General features: G+C 41.3%; 1 protein-coding gene across 2 annotated transcripts in view; it reads left to right on the forward strand.

Annotated features, from left to right (window-relative positions):
* The window catches only part of XRCC4 (X-ray repair cross complementing 4), a 326880-nt gene that overhangs the window by 291209 nt on the left and 22014 nt on the right, over positions 1-13657 (forward strand). The window lies entirely within an intron of this gene.

Consider the following 13657-nt stretch of genomic DNA (forward strand, 5'->3'; position numbering starts at 1 on the left):
TTGATCAGCTGTCCATCGTACCATAGTTCTGGACTCTTATCCCCCAGCAATCAGCTGTTATAGCAGGGGGAAGTTCTGGACAGCTACACATTTCCTCTGCATTGATGAATGGCTGTGCATGTAACATTAAGGCCTCATGTTCATGGCACACACGGATTCCATGCAGGGAATCTCGCACAGAATCCAGCACTGCCCGCGGCATGAGGACACTACTTACCTGTCCAGATCCTCTGCATGGCTGTATGGGTCTTCCATCTTCTCCACTGTGGATGTGGCCAGGTGCGCCGCCCACATGCACAGTGGAAATTTTTTTTTTAATCTCCTGCTTTCCTACTAGATCCGCGGCACATCCGCAGTTTCAGCTGCGGGTGTGCCGTGTATCGGACGGTTTCCATTTACTTCAGCTGTGGGCACCCATGATTGTCTATGGGTGGCTTGAACTGTAGATCGTCAGTGCGGGTGCCCCGCAATTCAATTTTGCCTGTGAATATGAGGTCTAAATCCTCCAGAGCAAGTTGTTTGCAGTGGCTCTAAACTCAATCTCATTCCAGACTTCCATCTATTGACATTTGTGATATAAGTTGTCATAAGAAAACAATGCCTTTAGAAAAATAGTTCATGTATCCTAGCTAAAACAAAAGTTCTCATTGAGATCCCAAATTCTCTAATACGTAAATTGCTTTGAGTCTTCTATGGCCAATAGGCCAACATGACGTGTACCTATATACCTACTGAACACTGCCGTTTACTACAAGTCCTGACACTTCCCAGAGCTCGCTGTGTATTCCCAGCAGAAGATTATTAGCCATCATAGAGGCATTTGTGTTTCTAGGACCACTAGAATGGACTACTTTGACCGTGTCCTCTACCATCCACTACAAACTTGGACTGGCCATGCTACTGGAGGTAGACCGATAACTGCTGGAACTTTTTTCCTTACTGTTATTACAAAAATGTTAACTTTATGATACTTAATAACTTAGAGAGCCATGTCTATGATGAGGAATGCCAATCTACTGCTTGAGTCACTAAATCTGGGTACTGAAGTGGCATTTGTGTAACCACTTTGGCCACCCAAAAACAGTTCCAACACTTGCCACCCTTTTTGAATTTAAGTAGGTAGCATATTTTTTATTTATTTTACAATACTAATGAGACTAATAATATGAAGGAGCACTCTCAATACTAAGTGGAATCATAACTGAGTTGGTGAATAAAAATGCGTGCTCCTGAAAAAAAAATATATTTTTTTTATTTTATTTTTTTAAGGGACGGTTGTTTATAGATTCACCTTTGACTTGGTGAAGGTGAACGTTGAGCCTACAATTACATGCAGTTTCAGGTGTTACTTTGGGTGTGGCTGATGTCCACACTTAAGCCTCTAAGTATTCATGAGCTTACGGCCTTGAGATGGAAATCCAGTACTGATGGCATCCCTTCCTTGGATATATATTTCTCAATTTCATTTAGCTGAAAAGTGTTGTAACACAAGCAGTCTAAGAAAAACTGCATTTTTGTGTCCATTGTCTCTTAGCTATGTCAAGGCAAGCTATAATGTAAAGATCGTCAATCTTGGGAGCAAGCACCCGACTGCATTAGCTGGAAGATAGATTCCGTTGTTAAAATGAACTATTACTAATGGTTCACCTAAAATCACTCGGAATGTAATGACACACATTTACAGTGTGCAAGGTGCCTGCAAGTTCTTTGCTTTTAATGTGCTTGTGCTACCTTGAATCTGCTCTGGAGGATAATGTAATGGTTTCCATTATATTATCCTGAAGTGTGCCATGTGTGAAATCTTGTTTAATGTATCTGAAGGGATTTGAAAAATGTATATTGACTTTGTGAATTGCTTGTGCAACTGTTATGTTTCTGCAAGACATAATTGTATAAATGAAAGCACATTTGTTTGTAATAAAATGCTATAAGATTTAATGATGTAGCAATAGCGATAATGTAAGTTACAAATGGGCTTCCTTCTGCAAACCAGATTGAATCTGTGCATTTGATTGCATCATGTTCATCAGTTAGATCAATCATCGGAATTAACGAACGATAAGAATCATTGCTCAATTCCAATATCCTAATCATTTACACTGTTGCTTATATTTTGATGTTGCAGAATAATTCTGGAGTTATGATTTTTTTATGTGGCGGTATTATTTTGATACTTTAATTTGAAGTCTTTTTCTCCTGTTTTAAAGGGAACCTGTCATCACTTTTGTGCCCATAAAACTGCCTACATCGGTAAAGCAATGTACTTTTCAAAATGGATTTTGGTAAATTTTTTGAACAATTCATACCTTTAAAAAGAAGGTATAAACCATTACTGCGCCACATTGTAATTCTTGGCAAGTGGTCCTGCGGGGAAGCTCAACCGTTTCTCTGGGCCGAACTGCATCCTCTATTCTGCTCTTTTCTGGCACTGTGTTGTGGATGACTTAAAATCAGTGCCACTGATCGTAGATCTGGAACTGTTGGATTAGTGGTACTTCCCCAGTTCAGTCTAGCGCATTGCCCACAAAAGAGCCAGATGACCTGCAAATACACTGGTTTGAGATCTGGCACATTTGCCGCCTCCTACGTCATCCACGGCACAGTGCCAGAAAAGGGCAGCGTTAGGAGATCTAGTCCGGCAGAAAAGACAGTCCAACCCACTCTCTGAGAGCCACCATGCAGTCCAGGAAAAGTTTATACTTTTTTATCTTTTTAAAGGTATGAATTGTTTAAAAAGTTTAACAAAATACATTTTGAAAAGTACCTTACTTCATTGTTTTATCGGTGTAGGCGGTTTTAGGGCTCAGTCACACAGGCGTTTTAACGTGCGTTTTTCCGCACGTCAAAAAATTTGCACTAGATAGAACCAATGCTTTTCAATGACAGCGGTCACATGTGCAAATTTTACATGCAGAAAAATATGGGACACCGGTTCGCAGAACGCATGTAACTGCGGCAAACCGGTGTTCTGTGTTTGTGAATGCGCGGGAACAAAAGTGAACCCACACCATCACGCAGTGGGAGCTTGCTGTTCGCCCTGCAACAGTGGGGGTACATGTGGACAGTGACTCCCACTGTTAACCTTCTACATGCTGCAATTTATGTAGGATTCACAGTGGGAGGACGTTCCCTCTGTGATGTCTTCAGACCCCAATGATGTAATCGTCCTGCTTTGCCATTGTCTATGACCGCTATTACAAGCGATAAGGCTTTGCAGTATATAAGTCCTGTAATGCCTTACCATAGTGACCACAGCTGCTATTGTTTAATTCCCCTGTAGGGACATAAAAAATATAAGAAAACACAAAGGGGCTGGCGGCAGCAGCACCGATGCCATTGAGAACATATATTGAAGATCGCGATCCTCTGCCACAGCTGTCACAGCTGTGGCAGAGGGGAGCAATGTTTTCCTATTGAATTCAATGGAGCCAGCAATACAGCCGGCTCTATTGAAAGCAATGGGCTGCTGGCATGTGCTGGAGTGATTTTCGGGGAAGGGCTTAAAATATAAGCCCTTCCCTGAAAATCAATCCAATAATGCGTAAAAAAAATAAATCTATACTCACCTCTCTGCAGCTGCTGGGGCTCAGCTGCGTCAAGCCGGCTCTTCTCCTGCACTGCTCTGAGGAGTATTCAGCAGGCGGGGATTTTAAATCCCCGCCTGTTGAATGGGTTGTCTCTGATTGGCTGAGCACTGTGACCAATCAGAGGCAGCTCTCAGCTATTGAATGACACCTGAGAGCTGCCTCTGATTGGTCCCCGCACTCAGCCAATCAGAGGCAGCACTCACCCATTCATAAAGCCATTACGATTATGACAAAAAGACTTTTTGTGTTGGACCACACTCCAAGACCAGAGCATTTTTATTTTTCTATGGACAGAGCTTTATCAGGATTTTTCTGGGAAGTGTTATAGTTTTTATTGGTACCACTATGTATATACAGATTTTTAATTATTATTTTGTATTCCTATTTTGCGAAAGTAAAATGATCAGAAAATGTTTTTTTCTTTTAGGAAATTTACCTTGCAGGATAAATAATATAACATTTTGTGTTACAGCTTTGTATGGTTGTAGGGATACCAATAATCTGTAGTTGGGTGTTTTTTTCTTGTTCTTTTTTTTTCAACATTTAAAGCCTTGTGTAAAGGAAAAAAGTTTTAATTTTTTTCTGTAAAAATGTTTAGATGCCAGTAATGACTACAGAGTTAAACAGTGTAGAGGAGTGATTAGATGAGCAAGTCCTCATCATTTCACTTCTTTTCTGGGAAAAAAAACCTATATGTGACAATCAGAGAGCAAATATGTTCTCTGAGTGATGTGGGAGTGTTAACATGGACACAAATTCATGTGATCCCTCTCTTGGGACATGGAAATGTACAGGAGGATCGCAGATCTTCTCTGCAGCAGCTGGTCCCCCCTCATCCCCCCCTTTGCACTGCACACTGAAAAATGACAGCTGTAAATTCAGTATTCCCGACTCCACTTCAAACGGCTATAGCAGCATTTCTGTAAGGGCTACTAACATGGTTATGGTATAATTTTAAATCCACAAATCTTCGTTTTAAAATAAAAGAATGTTGATATTCCTGATAGAACCAGAGCTACAGCCGCTGAAATGAGAACAAACTTTGTTTGTCCAAAACTGTAATGTCCTTTCCTGTAGAAGGAACAGAGCTCATCCTAAACTGCTGAGAGGTTAATTATGATATAAATAAACTGCCAGTTAGTGAAAGGCCGGGTCACTAATGGGGCTTTATGCCCTTTTAGTTCAGCCATGGAAGCAGCTTCTTACTTGGATTAGCTAGATTGACTGGTCTCTCTCCATTTGTGTATAAGGGTAGACCTGTCGATCCAGGTGGGAAAAAGCCAATGGGGAGCCACCTCTGTGACTCTTCTCCTTGTTCTTGGCTGCTTTTTAGAATATTTTCTCTGAAACGCCACAGCATTTCAGAGTAAAACATAGATATCTGCAGCGTGTGTACCTTTTGGGATTTTATAAAACTTCCCATATGTTCCCTTTAAAGAGGTTTCCCATAACAGAAAGTGTTGGCATATCTTTAGTAAAATGAAGGATCCGTATCACAGGCCACCCACTGTGCAGGTAAACACAACTCCAGTCATAGGAAATGGACTGTGCCGTAGTTTCCTGCACAGCCACATAGGTCCCAGCAGTCGGACCTTCACTAATCAGAAAGTAATGACATATTCTAGCGATATGCCATGACTTTCTGTGATGGGAAAATCCCTTGAAGGGGTTTTACCCAACTTATCACTTATGATTCGTTAATCCGTCATGAGGTGACAGTACCATGGGAGAGGCAATAGCACATAATTGTTTCCTCAAACATTAAAATCAATCAGTCTGTTACAGAGTAGAGATATTTAAGACCCAACGTCTTTAAATATATGCCCTTCCAGCCCCGTTACAGCATCCATAGACTCCCACTCAGTTGCATGTAAACATTGCAGGAGTTCTCAGTCTCTACATGTTCTACACTTTCCAATCTGTGCAATATCAGGACTAATTGCATTGTTGCTCTGGGACCTTATTTATCCATTGAGTCTTTCTTGCTTTTTAAGACTAATTCCTCTTCATTTGACCTTGCACAGAATATAATGGTTATGGTGACCGTCCAAAGTCTCATACAAAGAAAATAATATAATCGTATTATAACTTTAGCTAGAATGGAAAGACAAAAGCAGCAAAGGGTTAGGGGAATGAGACATTAAGATGAAATAGGCCAGACATATATTAAATCACCCATGTCTTTAAGATTAGAGGACCTTTAATGTCAACACTGCACCAAACATAAAGCAGAACTGGATGAATATATATGTTACACCTGTAGGGATGGTGTAAATATGTAGGAAGATAGAATAAGTCGAAGCAGGGTCAGCAGAGACATAAAAGGACCATCTGTTTTTTTCACCATGCCATAATAAGAGTGCACACCAGCTTTTCTCTTTATTATATTACATTTTGCTATAGGCAGTAAAGGTTGTACTGGAACTTTTTTTTTTTGCACAGTTAGTGGAACTTCAAGAAGCTACAAGTTACACTTAGGATCTAAACTCTACCCTTTTTGCTCCCCGAGACAGTAATTTTTGCAATAGAACAATGCAGGACGTATGAGACCAGTAATGGTTAGACAGATCTCTTTATTTTCCTACCTAGTAAAATGTGGTGGTTGTTATAGTTGCATTGTGGTCCGTGTGGGTTTCTTCAGGTTCTTCAGTTGCAGAAACCTAATGGAAGTGATTAGACCATTTGCAGCATGTGTTCGTGGTTGGACCATTTCAGCCGTTTTCTGCATCTAAAATAAAATGTGATGCAACTACTTTATACATCTGGTGAAGATATGAAAGAATATGCATTATATGACACTTTATAGAGGTGTAGTAATAGTTTTACGCATGGGCTCAGGCACACACCTTTATGACGGCTCTGCTTGTACGGTCATATAATACAGCTGTAATAGGGGTGCTTAGGATCTACTGTACGTCCATATTATTCTTCATGTCTTCAGCTTCGTAGGAATCTACCATAATAATAAATCATGCCCATCAGACTCCATATGTACAGAGGTATGATGTGGTATTATGCTCTATGTGTTTAAGGTTGAGCTATTTGCTAGTTAAATATTGGCTAATAACTGTTATATTCTTATAAGATTGCTTCCGGGAAATAAGTTTTTCAGTGTTTGCTATTTAAGGTGGAAACTTTACGAGGTTTGTTTTATAAATCACTTATATCAATTAATTCTGCTAATGATCTTAGACTAAGTTACTCCATAATCCAAACCTTCCGCTTCAAAGACTTTTTTCGGGCTGCACTAGTTCTCTGGAATGCGCTACCCCAGACAATCACCAATATCCATTGGTTTTAAGCATGCTCTAAAATAGATCTTTTTAGGGAGGCATCTCATCTCCCTTATTCTAACTCTTCTCTGTTTACCCCTTTTCTACATTCCCCCTCAGAACTGATCCCTTCATCTTACAGTAACCTCCATACACCATTGTACAGAACAAGCACTTTTACCTCTTGCTTCTCCTCTATTTCCCCATGAATTGTAAGCTCTTGTGTGCAGGTCCCTTACTAATAATGTTGGAATTGTTTTAGTGTAATACTGTATGTAATGTCTAATGTTGTCTGTACAAGTACCCCTAAGTGCTGTGAAATATGGCGCTATATAAGATGATGATGATTATTATTTTAGACTGAAAATGACTTAAAGGGGTTGTCCGGCCATAAACATTAGGTCTCATTACTTCTGTTTGCCAATTTCCATGCACTTTGTAATATACATTGTGCATGGAAAATGAAGCAAACAGAAGTTTTGGACTTACCTGAAGGGATGCCCCCCCCCTGTGTTGCTCCTCCGTCGTCCCTGGTTACCACAAGAATCTTCTCTTCTTGTCGGGCCAGCTCTTGTCGGCGCGGGAACGAGCCCCTTCTCATCCGCGCATGCGCAGTTCTTCTCTCTGCAGCCGGGACCGATATACGATCTTCTTGTGTGCAGGGGGGGGAGGATGGAAGAGCCTCAGAGCAGGAACTGAGCTCCCGCCCCCTCTCTGCCTCCTTTCCGCCCCTCTGCACTATTTTCAATGAGGAGAGGCGGGACGGGGGGCGGGGCTAATTCGTGGACCTTGCGCGGATGAGAAGGGGCTCGTTCCCGCGCCGACAAGAGCTGGCCCGACAAGAAGAGAAGATTCTTGTGGTAACCAGGGACGACGGAGGAGCAACACAGGGGGGGGCATCCCTTCAGGTAAGTCCAAAACTTCTGTTTGCTTCATTTTCCATGCACAATGTATATTACAAAGTGCATGGAAATTGGCAAACAGAAGTAATGAGACCTAATGTTTATGGCCGGACAACCCCTTTAATATTGTGAATTTTCCTTTTCGTCTTAAATCTTTAGCCGCAGTTACATTTGAGATGCCTACCAAGTCAGGCTCTGTGACCTTCTAAGGAGCCAGCTGTAATTGTCAGAAGCCAAATCTAGGCCATCTTAAAAGAATAGTGCAAGGGTTGTCTACGCTTAGTGTAAACACTCTCTTGACCTTTGCTCTGCTGTGATAGAAGGGAACTAGTTGCTTTCACAGACGTGAAGAAACTCATTAAGGCATATTAAGTATCTTTGTTTCTTACGAAATAAACCTCTATGATTTTATACATTTTTTTTTTTAAAAAGGGGTCACCTGACTTACTGGCCCTAATTTTTGAATTAGGATTTGTAAACCGATAAGGAAACTGCAACAAGGAAATCGTACACATTTCTCTGCACTGTAATAGCAATCCTTGTCCCCAGTGGGACTCGCAATCTGATCTCCCTATCTCACACCTAAATGCCTAAAGGTACCTTTACAGGAACAGCCATTCAGATAGCCGCTCAGAAAAGTCTTTGTGGTGTACAAACAATAGTCGTTCATTTCCCTTACTCGAGCGATGATTGTTCATTAGTTGTTTGCCAACATATCTTTCCTAGAGGGGATCTTCATAGTGGGGATCTCCATGTATATTTGTTTGCAAGTTGTTTGAATATAAACAACTGTGACTTTACACCAGACAACGTTTTATCAACCAGCGACTATTTTTTGGTAGGCTGAAACAAAGTGACTAGTGGCTTATCACTGGTCGCCCTGTTGGTGTCCATGTTTACACTGAACGACTATCATTTGATTTCAGGTTTTCGAGCAATTAGGGCTATAGCTGTCCCGGGCACTGTAACTTACAAATTCCATACAGATGCTTCAAAGTGAACATACTACCCACTAAGCCACCACAATATGTAGGACCAGATTATAGAGAAGATAAAATAGACAATTGTCCAAGGGCCTCCACTTCTTAAATCTACGCTTTTACTCCAATATATTACTAAGGCTTCATTCACATGGGAATATTTGTGCAAGGGAGATGGAACAATACCTCTGCAGCACCACCTATTGGAGGGCAGCATTCCTGCAAGTCAATATTAGACTCTTTATGCAAGCCTTGTAACAATGACTGGGAATTGAACATCTCCCTTATTTGCATATTATCCAGAGTAGCATGAATGGTCTTATAAGTCTCCTCACTCACCTTCTAGGTACTCTCCCTAAGGAGAAAGGATAGCGTTCCTGGTGCTGCTGCTGTAGTGTATGGACTGACTGACCAACAGGTAGATGTTTCCTCTAGCCGATTGATCAGTCATAAGGGATGTGTATTTATTCGGGGCCTGCCTTTACGTGAGCAACGGTTATACTCCTGATCAAGGTATCGGTGAGGCAGCGGAATCCTGTGTCTATTTATTATGTATGGGACTTATTCACTTCTACTAAATATTATGCTATATACATTCCTTTCTTCATCTGGGACAAAGTAGACCCATTAGATTCCTGATTCGGAGCCACCCCTATTGGGGTTATTGTCTTACTTCTAAGCAGGGTACACCACACCAAAGTTGATTAGGGGTAGCATTCCTATCCTCGTATGTCTATAAGGCTGCCTGCAGACTGGCAGGTTGGATCCGGCAGCGAGAATGCTCGCCGCAGAACCCGACCCGAGTACCTGCAGAGAGCAGTGCGTACTCACCCGCGGCCCCGGCTCTTTCATGTGTCGGCTGCCGGGCAGCCGGCGCATGTGCAGACCGGAGCCGGCGGCGGGTGAGTGACGCACGACAAGCAAGTGCCATGCAATGTATTTAAGGTCACATTGAAATCAATGGGCGATGCTTAACGAGGAACGTGAAAAAATAGGACATGCAGCGATTTTTTTTTTTTCCCCTTGCAGCATCACTGTGAGGGAAAACATCGTTCATGTGTAAGACTTCATTCAGAAGAATGGAGTTCATATTCACACGGGTTTTGTGCATCTCGCAATGCAACAAAAACTTGCATAAGATTCACACTCATGGGAACGTAGCCTTACTGTCGTTTGCCCCGTCGTGTGTTCCCCATGTTTTGGCCATGTAATATATATCTATATTGGTCCATTGTGGACATTAGTGACATCTTGGACTGATACATTGATGATGTCTGTGGGAAACACCATACTTGCACCCTGCATGAATGTAACAATAGGTTTTCTTTTTATAATGGGGTCAGTGGATACTGTATACATCTGTAGGGCACACAGTTGCATACGTCGAAGCTTTTGAATTTGGCGAACATTGACCCTGTGTAGATGTCGAACACAAGATGTATACAGAACTTTACTGAATCAACTGGATACAATTGTCAAAAGTGGCTTAGTCAGTGAATATAGAACATATGGCGAAATACTAGTTACGGTATAAATTGTTATAAAAACAAATCCCAGACACACTGTAGTATAGTAAAACTATAAAGCACAAGGTAATAAATAGACCGATTCACAATCATGTGTTTCCTTTCTAGTTTCCTACGTATTTATGGGGATGTTACTGCAGGATTACCATAAAATGTGGCAATATGTTATAATAATCTCTTCTAAGAGCCAGACATGAAGCAAGGTTGCAATACAGAGCAAAGTACTAACAACCGGCTCTATAGGCTTATTCATTCACATGGACAGTATTTGTTCTGCTCAGAAAGCTGGAAATCATTTTTATTATGAAATGAAAGCAGCAATAAATTCACAGGCCTAGAATTTGGCATTATTACTAAATCCTCCATATTCATACTTTGCAAATTATGAATTATATACAATACTTTGGGAGAGATTTATTGAGACGGACGTTCCATACACCAGTTTTAAGCTGAAGTCCATTGGAGTAAAATATACCAAATTAAGGGATGCACGCATCGCAATACATTTTGTTCACCGTGGGCTGTTTTAAAGGTAAAAAAGCTGAATCTATAGATTTGTGCTGCTTTATGGCTTAACATACTAGATTTTTCAGACTACTCTTGGCTACACCCCTCCCGCTACACCCAATCACTTTTTTTAAGCACTTTTCAAAAATGGCAAGAGGGGTAAGGAGTTGCAATTTTTAGTTCAAAGTTGGTGTGCATCAAAATTTCCACCTTTTTTCTATACTAAAATACTGTCATGAAGTCCTTAATAAATGCCCCTCTTTGCTTCTTGTCTTCGATTGGATGTGTCTGTATTTTGCAGGCAGTATGGGAAGTCAAAATGGAGAGGAGTTCCCTATAGGAAATCTGTTATCATCTTATTGCAGCGCTCACTGGGAGCTCCATAAGGTAGTGCCTGTCACACTGATTACAGAGACTAGTCTATTGGAGAAACTTGCATTTTATTAATAGCACCCAGACACAAAACTAGTCCTGCATATTCATGAACTGCAGGCTAGCCACACCCACCCCACCCTCCACCCAATGATTGGAAGCTCTCTCTATAGGCACAGTAATTGGGAGACAGCAGTCAATTAGTGGATAGAGTGCAGGTTGGGTGGGACTGGCCTGCAGTTCATGAATATTCAGGACTACTTCAAGTAGTCCTCTATGTTTGTGCTGCTTCTGATATGTACGTTTCTCCCAAACTACTGCACGTATTCACACAGCAGACCTATCACTGTAATCAGTGCGACAGACACTATCTTATGTTGCCATCAGAGAGGGGTGCAGAAATATGGTGGCAGAGGCACTAATACCATATCATTCTAGTTCTAAGTCCTCAATTTAAGGAAAATGATATAATAATGATTACAGTCAGGACATACCCTAGTAGCAGACTATGCGGCTGCTATGTGGCCGTCAAGAGAGTGGAACAGTCCTAATTGGTCACAGTCCCTTTGCTATTATTTGGCAAGAATCTGTTCTGGACTTTGTTATGAACAAGTGGTCATGTAAAATGAGGTTGAGGTTTGATATTTGTTGTAGAGAGAGTAGAAAGCATGGTGGCTCCTATAAGGTGCAGCAGCTGAAGGGATCTGATTCCATTTGAGGGAACAGTAGTGCTCATGCAGGAGAAGTCGTCTCAATGAAGGAAGGAAAAGTACACAAGGGCAATCCGTTTCCTAAACTTACAGATGATGGTTATAGTGAAGTCCAGTCACATTCTATTCTTCTTTAGGGTACGTTCACCCACAGATATGGAGTGGATTTTCCATATCAAAATCCACAGCATTTGGTCTGATTTTGATGCAAGTCCACAGCATTTTCATGTCTTCAAACAGTATGGATTTTGGTACTTTTTTTTTCCGCTGCAGAAAATCCTCATCAAATCTCTGTGTGAACGCACCCTCATGGTGATCTTTGGTTATTTGTTAAACCATTTGGATACTTTGAATTTTTTTGCTTTTATCTTTCTGGCAGTCCCAAAGGGAGAATGCTTAAATAGATGATACACACTTGACTCAATCTTTTCATTGATTTGTATAGCCGAAAAAACAAAAAGGGATCTCTCATATAATATACATAAAAAGGTATCCATTATGTAATATAAGAGTGTGTGTATGTCAAAAGTTCACATGCCCATTGCAACCTATGGTAATGTTACAGCCTACAGTACAATTCTGTACATTTATATACAGGGTGGAGCGCGGTAATTTGCTAATTTGGGAGTGAAATAAAAAAATAATGAACTTGTAAAAACTTTATTTTATATTTTATTTACATTGAACAGTAGGTTCTTATATCCTTCAGCTCCCACCATTGCCCAAGGTGCATAAGGGCACCAGCCCCCTGAGGGGGAGGCCCATTGTCTCGGGGGTTGATAATCTATCTCAAAATCTAAGTATCTATGTAGACAAACTCCTGAGACCATTTGTCACATCCCTCAGATCTCATATTCGTGATACGATGGATCTGTTGGAATTCTGGAGGGCATAACGGTTGGTTCTAATACTGTGCTAGTTGCAATCGATGTTAAGGCTCTTTACAGCTCGATCCCACATCCTTGAGTTCATTTTGTGCCATAACTATTTCCTCTTTGACACCAAGTACTTCCACCAGCTCAGGGGCACTTCGATGGGGACACCTTGTTCCCCATCGTATGCCAACCTGTACCTGGGCTGGTGGGAGGAAAAGGTGGTCTTCCCGATATAACTACATGATTGATCCGACCAGATCTTGTTGTGGCTCCGCTTCATAGATGATGTGTTCATCATCTGGAATGGAGATGAAGCCTCATTTTTGTCCTTTGTGTCCAAACTCAATGACAACTCATTGAATTTGCATTTCACCTCAGCCACAAGCAGGGTTTTCCATTCCATTCTTGGACATAGTGATGGAGAAAAACCCTGATGGTACTTTGACCTCTGCATTATTTCGGAAACCTACAGCGACAAACAGTCTGCTTAACTGGAAAAGTTTTTATCCTAGGCCTTTGAAGATGGGTATCCCTAAGGGACAATTTCTTCGCCTCAGACGCAATTGCTCCGATGAAATAATGTTTGGGCAAGAAAGTAATCGGCTCACAAATAGGTTTCTTGAAAGAGGTTATCCGTTGGACGTGATTAAACAGGCCTACGATTTTGCATGCCAAAAGAGTAGATGCGAACTGTTGGTCCCTCACCTTGGGGATAATGAGAACATACCACGTGTCACTGTGACCTATGACACGTGTGCAAGCCAAGTTCGAGATACGCTCAACCGCTACTGGGACATCCTCAGAAACGATGAGGACCTGAGATAAATCCTTCCAGATACACCATCTATTACATATAGACGGGGGTGTAATTTGAGAGATTACCTGGTGAAAAGCCATTTGCAACCATTATCCACCAACTCAACTTG

The sequence above is a fragment of the Eleutherodactylus coqui genome, chromosome 5, assembly GCF_035609145.1.
Source record: "Eleutherodactylus coqui strain aEleCoq1 chromosome 5, aEleCoq1.hap1, whole genome shotgun sequence".
Classification (NCBI taxonomy): Eukaryota; Metazoa; Chordata; class Amphibia; order Anura; family Eleutherodactylidae; genus Eleutherodactylus; species Eleutherodactylus coqui.